This window comes from Mirounga leonina, unplaced genomic scaffold (genome assembly GCF_011800145.1).
Source record: "Mirounga leonina isolate KUSES-001 unplaced genomic scaffold, KU_Mleo_1.0 Mir_174, whole genome shotgun sequence".
Lineage (NCBI taxonomy): Eukaryota > Metazoa > Chordata > Mammalia > Carnivora > Phocidae > Mirounga > Mirounga leonina.
Window position 1 is genome coordinate 60,905,877 of NW_023270451.1, and position 14,377 is coordinate 60,920,253.

The 14,377-nt window shown below is 36.9% G+C and overlaps 1 pseudogene; it reads left to right on the top strand.

Moving 5' to 3' along the window:
• Positions 1-417: 417 nt before the first annotated feature.
• Positions 418-2,825, top strand: LOC118021018 (annotated as a pseudogene).
• The last annotated feature ends 11,552 nt before the right edge of the window (positions 2,826-14,377 follow it).

Below are 14,377 nucleotides of genomic sequence, written 5' to 3' on the forward strand. Positions count from 1 at the left end.
TAGAATTAGCTATTCACCTTAATAAAAATAAGTTATTGTTGCCAAACTACTACTTCACTTCATGCATCTCTAGACAATCTCTGAGGGCCATTTTCCAAAATAGTTTCCAAAACATCTTTTGGCACTTCAGATCTTAACAACTTGTGAGTAAGTTTAAAAATGTTTATTTTAAAATGCCATGTAAATATCATCATTTTTAGTTATAATATATGAGTTATAATCAGAATTTTGCTGCAGTGATGGGAAAAACTAAGTTCTTGAGATAATATATTTTTTTGACCTTTTAAGCCACTTTTATTTTGGTTTCTGTTACAATGTATAGATCTTTAAAAAGAACATGGATCAACCTAACTAAGTTTAGAAGAAATGGGGGGGGGTTTCATATCACATGAGCATCAAAAGAGGTAAAATAGCATGGCAGGTTAGTCTAAAGAATAATATATTCAAGCATCAAAATAGAAATTTTAAGTATTTGAATTGATGCCATTCTGAAGAAACATAGGTCAACTATGTTTCTGTAGTAACTTATGTATCCTTATAGAGAGGTGGTAATTGTTCCTGACTTGGAGGATGCATTTTCAGGAGTAAAAATTACCTTCTGAGAGCATGCAAACCAGCCATTCAATGACACTCAGTAAAACCATATTTTCCATATTCTAGCGTGTAAAGGTATTCCACTGTGATCACTTGCCCTCCAATTGGGACAAAAGAGTATGTATCTCACTTCATCTTAAAATTCGCACAGGTACTTGGGTCACCAGTAGAAATAATTTATTTGCATCACCCCAGGACCCAACATAGTAAAATATCACAAGTCTTCCTAGTATGTAAGTTGTTTAGGCATAAGATCTTAATTTGTGCTGCAGTAAATAAAAACTAGCTTTTCCCTTTATCCTGACTCTTTCCCCCAGAGTAGGATAATGTCTTGGTTTAGGAATCTATTTTCCAAGGTGGATGTGACAAGCACCAGAGGTGGACTGTGCTAAGTCCCTGTCAGGTCACACTCCTCCTCCGCTGAGGAGGTCAAGGCTGGGGGGAGTAGAATTGGGTTTCAAGAAGTAATCCAAGAGGACGTATAGTGTCGCTGTTACTCTGAGGAGAGAACAGTCGGTAGAAGGATGCAAAAATGCAGAGCAATAAAACCTTTAACTTGGAGAAACAAAACCATACTCCAAGGAAGCATCGTCAGCATCACCACCAGCAGCACCACCAGCAGCACCAGCAGCTGCCACCACCGCCACCGATACCTGCAAATGGACAACAAGCCAGCAGCCAAAGTTAAGGCTTGACTACTGACCTGAAGAATTTTAGGAAACTAGGAGAGAAGAACTTCACCCAGTGTAGCCGGCTCTTTGTGGGCAATCTTCCTCCTGACATCACTGAGGAAGAGACGAGGAAACAACTTGAGAAATATGGGATGGCAGGCGAAGTCCTCAGTCATAAGGATAAGGGCTTTGGTTTTATCCGCTTGGAAACACGAACCCTAGGGGAGATGGCCAAAGTAGAGCTGGACAAGATGCTGCTCCGTGGAAAGCAGCTGTGTGTGCGCTTTGCCTGCCATAGTACATCCCTGACAGTCTGAAACCTTCCTTGGTGTGTTTCCAATGAACTGCTGGAGGAAGCCTTTTTGGTGTTTGGCCAGGTGGAAAGGGCTGTAGTCCTCGTGGATGATCGAGGAAGACCCTCGGGAAAAGGCACTGCTCAATTCTCAGGGAAGCCAACTGCTCGGAAAGCTCTGGACAGGTGCAGTGAAGGCTCATTCCTGCTAACCACATTGCCCTGGCCTGTGACCGTGGAGCCCATGGACGTTGGATGATGAAGAGGGACTTCCAGGGAAGCTGGTGATGAAGAACCAGCAATGTCACAAGGACGGAGAGCACCCGCCCAGATCTGCACAGCCTGGCTCCCCTGAGTGTGAGTACGCCCCGTGCCGGAAGGCACTCAGTGAGATGGAGAAGCAGCAGCAGAACCAAGTGGACCGCAGCATCAAGAAGCTCGTGAGAAGCTGGAGATGGAGAAGGAGGCTGCTTGCCATGAGCACCGCGTCAGGCTAATGAGGCAGGATTTGATGAGGCGTCAAGAAGAACTTCAGAGGACGGAAGAGCTGCACAACCAAGAAGGGCAATAACGAAAGCAACTGGAGCTCAAGCAGGAGGAGGAGGGCAGGCGCCGTGAGGAAGAGATGCGGCGGCAACAGGGAGAAATGAGGCAGCGACAGCAGGAAGGATTCAAGGGAACATGCCCTGATGCAAGAGAACAGGAGACAGGGATGGGCCAGTGGCTGTGGGAGGTGCTATGGGCATCAACAACAGAGGCGCCATGCCCCCTGCTCCAGTACCAGCTGGTACCCCAGCTCCTCCAGGACCTGTCACCATGATGCCAGATGGAACCTTGGGATCGATCCCACCAACAACTGAACGCTTTGGCCAAGCTGCTGCAATGGAAGGAATTGGGGCAACTGGTGGAACCCCTCCTGCATTCATCCATGCAGCTCCTGGAGCTGAATTTGCTCCAAACGAATGTCTCCGATACTAATAAAAATTTCAATGTCTAGTTTCCCCAAAACCCTTAAAAGAAGGACCCTTTTTGGACTAGCCTGAATTCTGCCCTGGAAAAGTGTTAGGGATTTCTCCCAATAGTTAGGTCTTCCTTGCCTGTACTACTCTGAGGGAGTTTGCTGGAGGCTGAGGGCAAAGGAGGGGCGATATTTAACAAATCAGTTCTGTGTGGTATATCGTTTAACTAATTGATTCTGTGTGGTGCATTTCTGAAGTCTCATGTGTGATTGTTAAGGGTCTGGGGTGAGGTGGGATGGGGAGGAACTATGGCAAAATGGATCCAGTTAGAGCCCCCATTAATCTTTTTTTTTTAATTTTTTATTGTTATGTTAATCACAATACATTACATCATTAGTTTTTGATGTAGTGTTCCATGATTAATCTTGATCATTCCATTCTTTGTCCATCCTGTTGTATTTGCTTTCTCATTCTTATACCCTCCAACCCCAGAGACACTGCCGCATACACCACAAAAACAAACATCCCCCAATGACCTTAGCCCCATTGTTCCATTCACTCACAGGTGGGAATTCAGGCCAATGGCCACAGAGGTCACAGACAACATACATACGGTTCTGTTATATCCCATATATTACCCCTTCATGTCCTAAGGAAGACATTTTCTCTTACAGATTTTCATTTTAGTGTATCTTTGAAAAATCTTGTGTTAAGTTGCCTCCAACTTTTTTCTCCAGTAAGGACGACCCAGGAACAGCCCTTTCGTGTCTATGATGTTGCTGTTCACAGATTTTCTTGATAAGCCTAGTACAATCTTGGGAACAGGGTTACTGTGTGCTAAAGGTTGAAGAGTAACTCTTAGCCTTGCCTATCTTAGGTAGTTACGCTATGCATTTTTTTACTGATAGACCATGTATGATTTGTCCCTGATATCTTTGGAGTTTTTCTGAGAAATGGAGCAGTAATGCAGCATCAACTTATTAAAATACATTTTAAGCCTTAAAAAAAAAAAAAGGAGTAATCCAGATAGATATAAGGCATATAAATGACCTTGATAGCAAGACATGGTTTTTCTGTGGCTTTTTTTTTTTTTTAATTTACTTCTTTCCTTCCCTTCATTGGCAGCAGTAGTATGGGGATTGCCATTTCATAGTAAAACTTCCCTCAAGTTACTGCATTGGAAGCACAATTTAATTACTACATTCATATTAATCATGAGTTTTGTTTTGTTTTATTTGGCTCAAATACTTAATCAAATTTAGGGAAGCACTAAGAAGTAATATCACAACTAATATTGCAAAGAAGTAAACATATCCTAATGTAAAAACTCAAAACTACATCCTAGTTATTTTTTTTACATCCTAGTTATTTTTTGTTTAACCCTATTGTTTAAGGTGGGATATATATAGTTACAGGTTTTTTTGTTTTTTTTTAATCCCCCTTCTCATTTATTTGTCATGGGAAATATTCAATCAGAAGTCACCAAACCCCTTGTTAAGAATATTATATAATTTATGTAAGGAGAGGATGGGTAACTATATTCTGTGAATAATCACCCTGCTTTCCCACTATCATCTCCTAGACCTGAGATTCCCCTAAATTGTTCATATTGTCTTCTGTGATGAAAGTGCCACCTCCTTTTATTTCTTCCTTGCAGTCATATATGGCTTAAATTGAGCTCTTTCCAAGTCCCTTGACACATTCTGTCTTTGAAGGCCGGTTCCATATTTGGTAGAAATGTATTTTTTCTTATAGCTTATCAACATAGAGATATACCTAGTGGCAATCATATTAATGTTAGAAATGGATAATTACACAAACCATTTAGATTCTAAGTTTTGATCAAGCCAACACAATCCTTCTTCATGTAGAGATAGTTATTCCAGTTCTCCGTGAGTTAAGTACTTTTCTGAAACATTAAGTTGTACTAATGGTAGATGGCAGTCAGGATGAGGGGAAAAAAGTATAGAGATACACCCAGTGCATAAGTATCAGCTAGGATACTTGTTAAAATCTCCAAGTGGAGGCAGGGGTGGGATTGATAAGGGTGTACAGATCTCTACGTATATATGTATGAATGTATGTGTGTATAATTAACATACTGTGTTGTTATATTAGTCTCAGGTGTCCAATGTAATGATTTAACAATTCTATATATCTCTCAACGTTCAATCAAGATAAGTGTAATCTTAAGCCCCTTTGTTTATTTCACCAATCCCCTCACCTCCTTTTCTTCTGGCAACCAACCATTTGTTCTTTATATTTAAGAGTCTGGTTTTTTGTTTGTCTCTTTCTTTTTGTTTGTTTTGTTTCTTAAATTCCACATATTAGTGAAATTATATGGTATTTGTCTTCCTCTGACTGACTTACTTCGCTTAGCATTATACCTTCTAGGTCTATCCATGTTGTTGCAAATGGAAAGATTACATTCTTTTTTTTTTATGTCTGAGTAATATTCCATTGTATCTGTATATCAGTCTGTATGCATTTATGTATGGATGGACACTGGGCTGCTTCCATATCTTGGCTATTGTAAATAATGATGCAGTAAATATAGGGATGCATATATCTTTTCAAATTAGTGTTTGCACTTTTTTGGGGGGTAAATACCCAGTAGTGGGATAGCTGAATCATATAATATTTCTATTTTTTAATTTTTTGAGGAATCTCCATACTGTTTTCCACAGTGGCTGTACCAACTTGTATTCCTACCAATAGTGCACAAGGGTTCCTTTTTCTCCACATCCTCACCAACACTTGTTATTTCTTGTGTTTTTTATTTTAACCATTCTGACAGGTGTGAGGTGATAACTCACTGTGGTTTTGATTTGCATTTCCCTGATGATGAGTGTTGTTGAGCATCTTTTCATATGCCTCTTACCCATCTATGTCCTCTTTGGAAAAATACCTGTTCAGGTCCTCTGCCCATTTTTTAATCAGATTATTTATTATTTTTTTCCCATGTTGAGTTGTATAAGTTCCTCATATATTTTGGATATTAACCCCTAAATGGATATATCATATGCAGATATCTTCTCCAGTCAGTAGGTTCCCTTTTTGTTTTGTTGATAGTTCCCTTTTCTGTGCAAAAGATTTTTGTTTTGGTGTAGTCCCAATAGTTTGATTTTGCTTCTGTTTCTTTTGCCTGAGGAGACAGATCTAGAAAAATGTTTCTATGGCCAATGTCAAAGAAATTACTGCCTATGTTTTCTTCTAGGATTTTTATGGTTTTAGCTGTCACATTTAGGTCCTTAATCCATTTTCAGTTTATTTTGTGTATGGTTTAAGAAAATGGTCCAGTTTCATTCTTTTGCATGTAGCTGTCCAGTTTTCCCAGGACCATCTATTGAAGAGACTGTCTTTTCCCCATTGTATATTCTTGCCTCCTCTGTCAAAGCTTAACTGACCATATAATTATGGGTTTATTTCTGGGCTTTCTATTCTGTGCTGTTGATCTATATGTCTGTTTTTGTGCCAGTACCATACTCTTTTGATTATTACAGCTTTGTAGTATATCTTGAGATCTGGGATTGTGATACCTCTAGCTTTGTTCTTCTTTCTCAAGATGACTTTGGCTATCCTTGGGGTCTTTTGTGTTTCTGTACAAATTTTAAGATTATTTGTTCTAGTTCTGTGAAAAATGTCATTGGTATTTTGGTAGGAATTGCATTAAATCTGTAGATTGCTTTGAGTAGTATGGACATTTTTAACAATATTGGTCCTTTCAACCCATGAGCATGGAGTTTCATCCCAATTTGTTTGTGTCATCTTCAGTTTCTTTCATCAGTTTTATAGTTTTTGGAGTACAGGTCTTTCACCACCTTGGTTGAATTTTTTCCTAGGTATTTTGTTATTTTTGGTGCAATTCTAAGTGGGATTGTTTTCTTGATTTCTCTTTCTGCTACCTAATTATTAGCATATAGAAATGCAGCAGAATTCTGTGTATTAGTTTTGTAATCTGTGACTTTACTGAATTCATTTATCAGTTCTAGTAATTTTTGGTAGAATCGTCACAGTTTTCTAAATACAATATTATGCCATCTGCAAATAGTGAAAGTTTTACTTCTTCCTTACCAAACTGGATGCCTTTTATTCCTTTTTTTTTTTTTTTTGTCTGATTGCTGTGGCTAAGACTTCCAGTACTATGTTGAATAAAAGTGGTGAGGTGGACATCCTTGTCTTGTTCCTGATTCTAAAGGATAAGTTTTTCATCATTGAATATGATGTTAGCTGTTGAGATGTTTTTTTTTTAAATGGTCTGTATTTTTTCAAAGGATCACTAAATAATTTGAACGAATACTAAAATTAAAATAAACACTGGTTCAAGAAGTTATTTTCTCTCCAGTAATGATTTGTTTATAACCCCAAACACTGTGTCCCCACTTGAAATGAAAAGATTGACTATGCAGTGTGAGTGTTTAGTTAGCATTTGGTTTGACCTGCTTTTTTTTCTCTTTGTGGAACTTATATGTGGAAAACAGAAAAAATAATAGATGTCCCTTAGACCTTAACATGTATTTATACTTATCACACTGCAGAATATGACCCACATCTTTAAAATATTATATTTTAGTTTTGAAACAAGAATAACCATATAATATTATTTTCCTTCACCTGAAAAACCAACAGCAGGTCTTTCATTTATTTAACTTTTGCATATAGGTGACTTAAAACATGAAGGATATTGTGAATGAGTTTTCGTGCAGGTAGCAATTTTTACAATTTAAGTTGATGTTATTTTTAAATCTATTCAAGCAGAGATTATCATACCTAATGTGTATATGACATAAAATATCAGAGTCTAGCAAAGACTCCACTTAGTGAGACTCTATCAGCTTAGTGTATACAGGGAAGCAGCAGTATAGACCACTAGGAAGAACACTGCAATAAGAGTCAGTGGACCTGCGGAGAAGTTATTTTTTTAAATGTCTTTCGCTTTTGTTCCTCTATCAGTAAACATTGTCAGGTTGGAATAGATTACTGATAAACTCCCTTCCCATTCTAAAATCGTATTTCCATAACTTCTATTTTCCAAGAAACTAATATGCACGTGTGTATAAAAGTACATTTAAGCAAGCATATGTATATAAAATATATATATAATGGCAAAACAAGAACACAAGTATAGGAGGTCTTTGGAATAAAAGTACTCAATGTGAATCAGTTTACAGAAATTTTAATGAGGTGTGTTTGTTGTTTTGAAAACAGAGTTTTCCTATTTTCTGACATAGTATCAAGAACTTGCTTACTTCTGAGAAATGATTCTAAGACACTCTGTTCTTTTGAAGTTTTTAAAAGTTTTTATTGAGCCACACAGAATAAAGTCTATTTGAACATGATAAGCTGACATGGTGAATCAGAAATGTCAAGCTGTTTTACATTTCAGTCTCACAGTAATAAAAATTGTCCTTTAATCCATTAAATATAACATCTTTACACAAGAGAATTCTGAAAGGAAGATCTTTAGAAATTTGAAGAGTTTAATGATATTACTGAGTACTTACAGTTGTTATTCATGATTTCTGTGTTGTATTTAGGTATCCTAATTATGAATATTTCATTATCTCCTATAATTTTATAACTTCTTTTAAATTTATTTGTATCACAGTGTGCTACGCTGAGCAGAAGCCCAAAGCACAATTAAAATCTGAAATACTTCCACAATTCAGACATGGTGTTGAGGTTTTCTTTTTTTTCAGTACCTCTTTCAGCTCATCTACTAGTAGAAAGTACAGTGATTTTTCTAAGTGATGTAGTTAGTCTTTGCCTGAATTATTTTGGGAGGGAAACTTTTCGAAGGCTTTGTTTAATTTAAATTATGTCCATTCTTTTATTCTTGTTTTCACCTTTCTAATGTGAGGTGGATTTATTAGAACATAGTATAATGGTGTTTTGAAGTTACCTAAAGATTATCATGAATTATCTTTCTGTAGGTCAGGTATATCTTGCTGGTACTATTTTTTCAACCTCATTGTTTTATCATGAGAAAACTTATAATTTCAATTTCAAAATGAGTATTTTTCATGTTCTTTTGAACAGACTTTATACAGACTCTTAATAAAGCTTTAAACCTGACTTCAGTTGAATAAATAGTTTTTAAATTATCATTTATTATAGTAGTCATTTGGTTTATTCAGTAGACATCTATTTAAATGCACTGAAGGTTTTCTATACAGAATAGAATATGGTGAAGGGCGCTAGTCTAGTAAGCAAGAGAACTGTTTTCTGATTCTAACATTGCTATTTTCCTTAATTGCTATGTAATCTTAGGCAACATTAAATAACCTTGACTTTTGATTTTCTCACCACAAACCATGTAAAAGGTCCCCTGTTACTGCAGTATTCAAGAATAGACCAGAAAACTAATATGGGAAAACATGCAGAAGAAACATAAACACTACATGCATGATTGGATTATATAACCTTTAAGGTTCTTTACAATTTTAAGTCTGTTGTTTTATATACAGAATTATGAATTATCCTTTAGATGTGGAACATCGTATTTCAATTATCAAGGACAAATTTCCAGTTCTCTTTAGGGCTGTGTGTGTGTGTACATAAGTATGCATGTGTGGGTTTGACCAAGCTTATACTATATTATTTTATACATTTATTATTTTGTATGTTTATTGAGCATCTATCACGTGTCCAGCACTGTTCTGGGCACTAGGGTTATATTGGGGGAACACACACAAAAATTATTTAGATACCAGAAAGTGATCAGTGCTAATAAAAACATGGAGCAGAGGAAAAGAAAAGGGAATCAAGGTTGCATTTTGTACTTAGGTGGTCAGAGTTGACCTCATTGAGAAGGTGGCATCTGAGCAAAGACTTGAAATAGTTAAAGAAAATAAGCAAGCAGGTATCTAAAGGACAACATTTCAAGAAGGAGTTATACTAGCACAAACCTATAAAGCATAAATATGCCTAATAAGTTCACTGGATAGTAAAATTAGGCAGTTGGAAGTGAATGAGTGAGGAAACAGATCAAAAAAGGAAGGGGAGGCTAATCTTGTAATCACCGTAGTATCTTGTTGTGACTTGAGTTTTACTCTGAAAAGAGGAACTAGTAGACAGTTTGGAGCAGAGGAAAGATGTGATCTAATTTGGATTTTACTCTGACTGTTGTGCTGAAAGAGTTTGCAGCTAGATGGAAGAAGGAATCAGTTAATAAATGATTACAATAATCATTGGAATAATAATAATGGCTTGGTATCAAGGTAGTAGCAATGGAAATTTTGAAGATTGGTCTGACTATATTTTAAGATATTACAACAGGAGTTCCAACAAACTTGATATGAATGTGAGAATAGAAAAATCTGGAATGAAGCCAACAGTTTTGTTTCAGCAACTGAAGGGATGGGACATCTAGGTGAGAAATGGAAAAGACTCAGTAAAATAGGTTTGCAGGGACAAGGGGGATGAGAAGTTCAGGTTTACACATGTTGATTTGGAGATAACTATTTGACATCTCAGTGGATCTGTCAGGTAGGCAGTTGTATATATGAGTTTAAAGTTCAGAAGACACATCTGGGCAAGACATATAAATTTGGATGATATGAGCATATTGCTGTTATTAAAGTTATATGCTGATTGAGGTAACAGTGTAGTGGATGTAGACAGAGAAGAGGAAAGGATAAAGAACTGAGATCTGGGAACTCTAGTGTTAAGAGGTCTGGAAGAGGAAGAGAAACCAACAGAGGAGATTGAGGTGGAAGAATAATGTTGTTAGAAGAGAAGCAAGAGTGTGGTATAATGGAAGCCACGTGAAGAAAATATATCAAGGGCAATACACTTGATGTTGATAAGTTTCAAGTACTGAAAAGTGACCATCAGATGTAGCAATTTGGATGTAATTGGTGATCTTGACAAGAATAGTTTTGGTGTAATAATCGGGGAAAATCTGATTGGCAAAGATTACAGAAGAAGAGGAGAAATGGAATTCTGTGTTACTGAGTATAGTCAAATATCTCAAGATATTTTGCTACAAAAGGGAAAAGATAGAGTTATAGTTGTTAGGTGAAAGGGGACTTAATGGAGGATTTTTTTAAGATGGGAAAAGAATAACTTTTTTTTTTTTTTTTTTTTGCTGGTGGTATTCATCTCGACTACATAAGGAAAAAAATAATGCAGATAAAAGGGAATAAATTCCATTATGTGGTTCTTAGGTAGGTGATAGGAAATTGTATTTAGTGCATAAGGGAAGGTTTTAGGAAGGAGTAAATATCATTTATTTTCAGAAACCTGAGAGAGATTTGAGTTCAGTTGTGGGTTGACATATGTGGCTATGAGAGTTCCTGGAGATTCTTTCTAGTTGCTTTAATTTTCTCAGTGAAAAAAGAAGCAAAGTCATCAAATTGGAGAATTAGGATGGACATGTTGGAAATTTAAGAGGAAAGGAGAAAAGGGGCGCCTGGGTGTCTCCGTTGGTTAAGCATCTGCCTTCAGCTGGGATCATGGTCCTGGGTCCTGGGGTTCTGGGATTGAACCCCATGTTGGGCTCCCCACTCAGCTCAGTGGGAAGTCTGTCCCTCCCTTCCCCCCCCAACTCGTGCTCTTTCTCACACACTCTCATCACTTTCTCAAATAAATGAAAAAAAGTCTTTAAAGAAGAAAGGAGACGGTATGAAATAGTCCTCCAGGATAGTAGAAAGTACATGAACTAGTGAAATATAGTTGATTGTGGGCAGCCTTAGGGGACCTCCAACAGTTTGTCAAATTGAATTTAAGGTGCGATCATTCAGAACTATTGTGTATTTCTGCATGCATATTTAGCTGCCACATGCACATGCTGAAGAAGCAAAAAGTTAGATTTAAGCAGGGTTGTAATTTTGCCTAGTAAAGGTAGTTGAGGGGCATTGAGATGTTTATAGTTCAACTGATTGATGGTCATAGTGGATTGTTAGAGTTGAGATACTAGAGTAAATGAGCTGAAAAGATAGATGATGATCAGAGAACTGGATGCATGAAACAGATTATGGAAGTATGGGCCTTCCTTGTAATGAATAGGTCTAGAAATGACCAGGGCATTGATTGGTTAAAATAACATGGATGACAAGATATTTAGAGGAAAGAAGAGCAAGCAATCAAAAGGCCAAATTTCAGGAAGGGTCATATATGTATATGTTGAAATTATCTATAATTAAATCAAGAGTTATGTTGGAAAGAGAGGCAGGAGCTAAAATACTTGAGAAACATGGAGGAGTTGATTGCAAGATCATCCAGTGACTGCAACAATGAAGGTAATGAACAATATAATCTAATGACAATAGAGTAAATGCTACAATTTATAGGGAGCAGGGAAGAAAAAATGGTATAGAAACAATCCTAAGAATGAAAGTGGCCATCTTCAATGTGAGCACATTGATAAAAGGCAATCTCTTATGTGATTTTTAAAACTTTCTTATGGCTATCATAATGTAGAAACTCATTAAATAATAACTAATAAATGTTGATATTAGGATAGAGAATAAAGTACTTCAAACAAAAGTGTCATAAAAAATATGTAGATGAGCAGTACTAGAGAGAGTTCTGTGTTAGAAAGAAAAAGTGTGAAAGTATAAGGCAGTTGTGGGTTCCAGTCACAACTCTGCCATTTACGAGTTAAGTTCTTTATTAAGGTGTTTCATCTCTGCAATGGGGAGAAAAACTAGTACCTCACAGAATCACTGTGAGGGGTAAGAACAGCGATTTATGTAAAGCACCTGGCACAGAATAAGCATCTAATTAATGTTAGTTCCCTCCCTTTAAAGTAGAGATTCAAATACTGAACATCTTTACAAGGTACCATAACAAAGATAGACGTCTGAGGAAATAATGTCTATTTCTATCACCACTGATAAATGATTCATGAACTCATTCATACACCAACTGTGTGTTATTTCAGTGACTTGAAAATGTGCTTGTGGACTCTTAGTTGGTTTTTTTTTTCCAATTTCTGGCTTTATATCACTTATTATAACACATACTGGGAACAACAGTCACAAAAAGAAAATCTGGACACACAGGGGTGCCTGGGTGGCTCAGTCGTTAAACATCTGCCTTCAGCTTGGGTCATGATCCCAGGGTCCTGGGATCGAGCCCCGCATCAGGCTCCCTGCTCTGCGGGAAGTCTGCTTCTCCCTCTCCCACTCCCCCTGCTTGTGTTCCCTCTCTCACTGTCTCTCTCTCTGTCAAAAAATAAATAAAATCTTAAAAGAAAAAAAAAAAAAGAAAATCTGGACATTATCATTTTCTTTTTAGTGAATCCTAAAGCAAGCATTAATTTTTTCTTTTACTTTCTTAAATTATGTAGATATATAATTAGCATGATCATTGGATAGCATATAACTATATTAAATAATTATTTAGAGTATTTCATGAATAGTGAAAGGCATATAATTCAATGATAATATAAGTTGGAAAATGATATGTATTTTCTATTAAAATATACTGATGTTGAATGAATGTTATTAAACAATTGTAGTTGGTTGTATAGAGAATTTTAAAGATTTATTTATTTGAGAGAGAGAGAAAGAGAGAGCGTGTGCGCACGCGTGCATGCAAGCAGGGGAGAGGAGCAGAGCGAGAAAACCTTTCAGACAGACTCCACACTGAGCACAGAGCTTGATGCAAGGCTCGATCCCACCACCTATGAGATCATGACCCGAGCCAAAACCAAGAGTCGGACACTTAACCAACTGAGCCACACAAGTGCTCTGGTTGTATAGAGAACTTTAAAAAGCATTGAAATAAATTTCTGGTCTTTTATGATAAATTAGGGAAGTAAAAAATGACCCAAGACAAACAAGGGGTGGAGGGAGGAGCTTTATCCATACAGTCATTGAAGCACCTAGGACTTCTGCCATTCCTTAGAATCTTGTAGTCCTTGTTGAATCCTCTTCATGTGGCCAGTAGAAGAGTACAAAGGAGAGAGTGCATGAAGCATTTAAAAAGTTCTATAGGTCAAAGTGATGAGCATTATGTTTGCCTAGTTGCCACTGGCCAGAACTAGTCAAATGATCCACCCAGATACAAAGAGGCTGGGAAATGTGGTCTAAATGTGTATCAAGGAGAATATGTGCTTACAGATGTACTAGTTGGTCCATTCCAGAGTTGATGTGTTACTAGATGTTAAATTAGAAGGATGAATGCTGTAGTAGTATAAAAATGTAGAAAATGGATGGATCAGTTTCAGCTATCTGGGTACTAGCTGGGCAGATAATGTTTCACAGGAGGGATGGAGGGTACCGTATGCCTTGCAAGACACAGAAAATCTGGTCGAGTATGTTTTTCAGGGAGTGAATAGCAGTGAGATTAGGGTGAGCTTGTAATACATTCCAACAGTGAAATTCATCTAAGTACTCAAATGTCTTGTCCAAGGAGTCACAGTTATCCTGAATCTACATCTAGATACAGGTCTAATAAATTCTGTGGTTTAAGACTGTTATGAAGGAAATCGTATTTCCTGTTATCTTAATTATACCAACTAAAGTGTGCATATCTTATGTAGAAAGGGTCTTGACTAGATTGTCTTATTACTTTGAAAAGTAGCTTAATTTGGCCACAGTTTAAGGAAAAATAGAATAACTAATATGGCACACAAGTGGATATACATTAGAAAACAAATTATGGAGAACAGACTATACCGCCTACTCAAAACTGAACCAGACAACATCAAGTGTATAGGAACAGATATTGCAATAATGAGAGCACAGCTGTTTAGGATTATGCTGAAATGTAGGAAACATTATTCATGGAACAAAGAAAGGAAACTAAAGAGAACAGCTTTAAAACGGCACCTTCATATTTAGCCTCGTATTGCATATTTTACATATTTTAATCATATCTCACTTTCTTCCAAAATAGACTTGAGGCAGTTT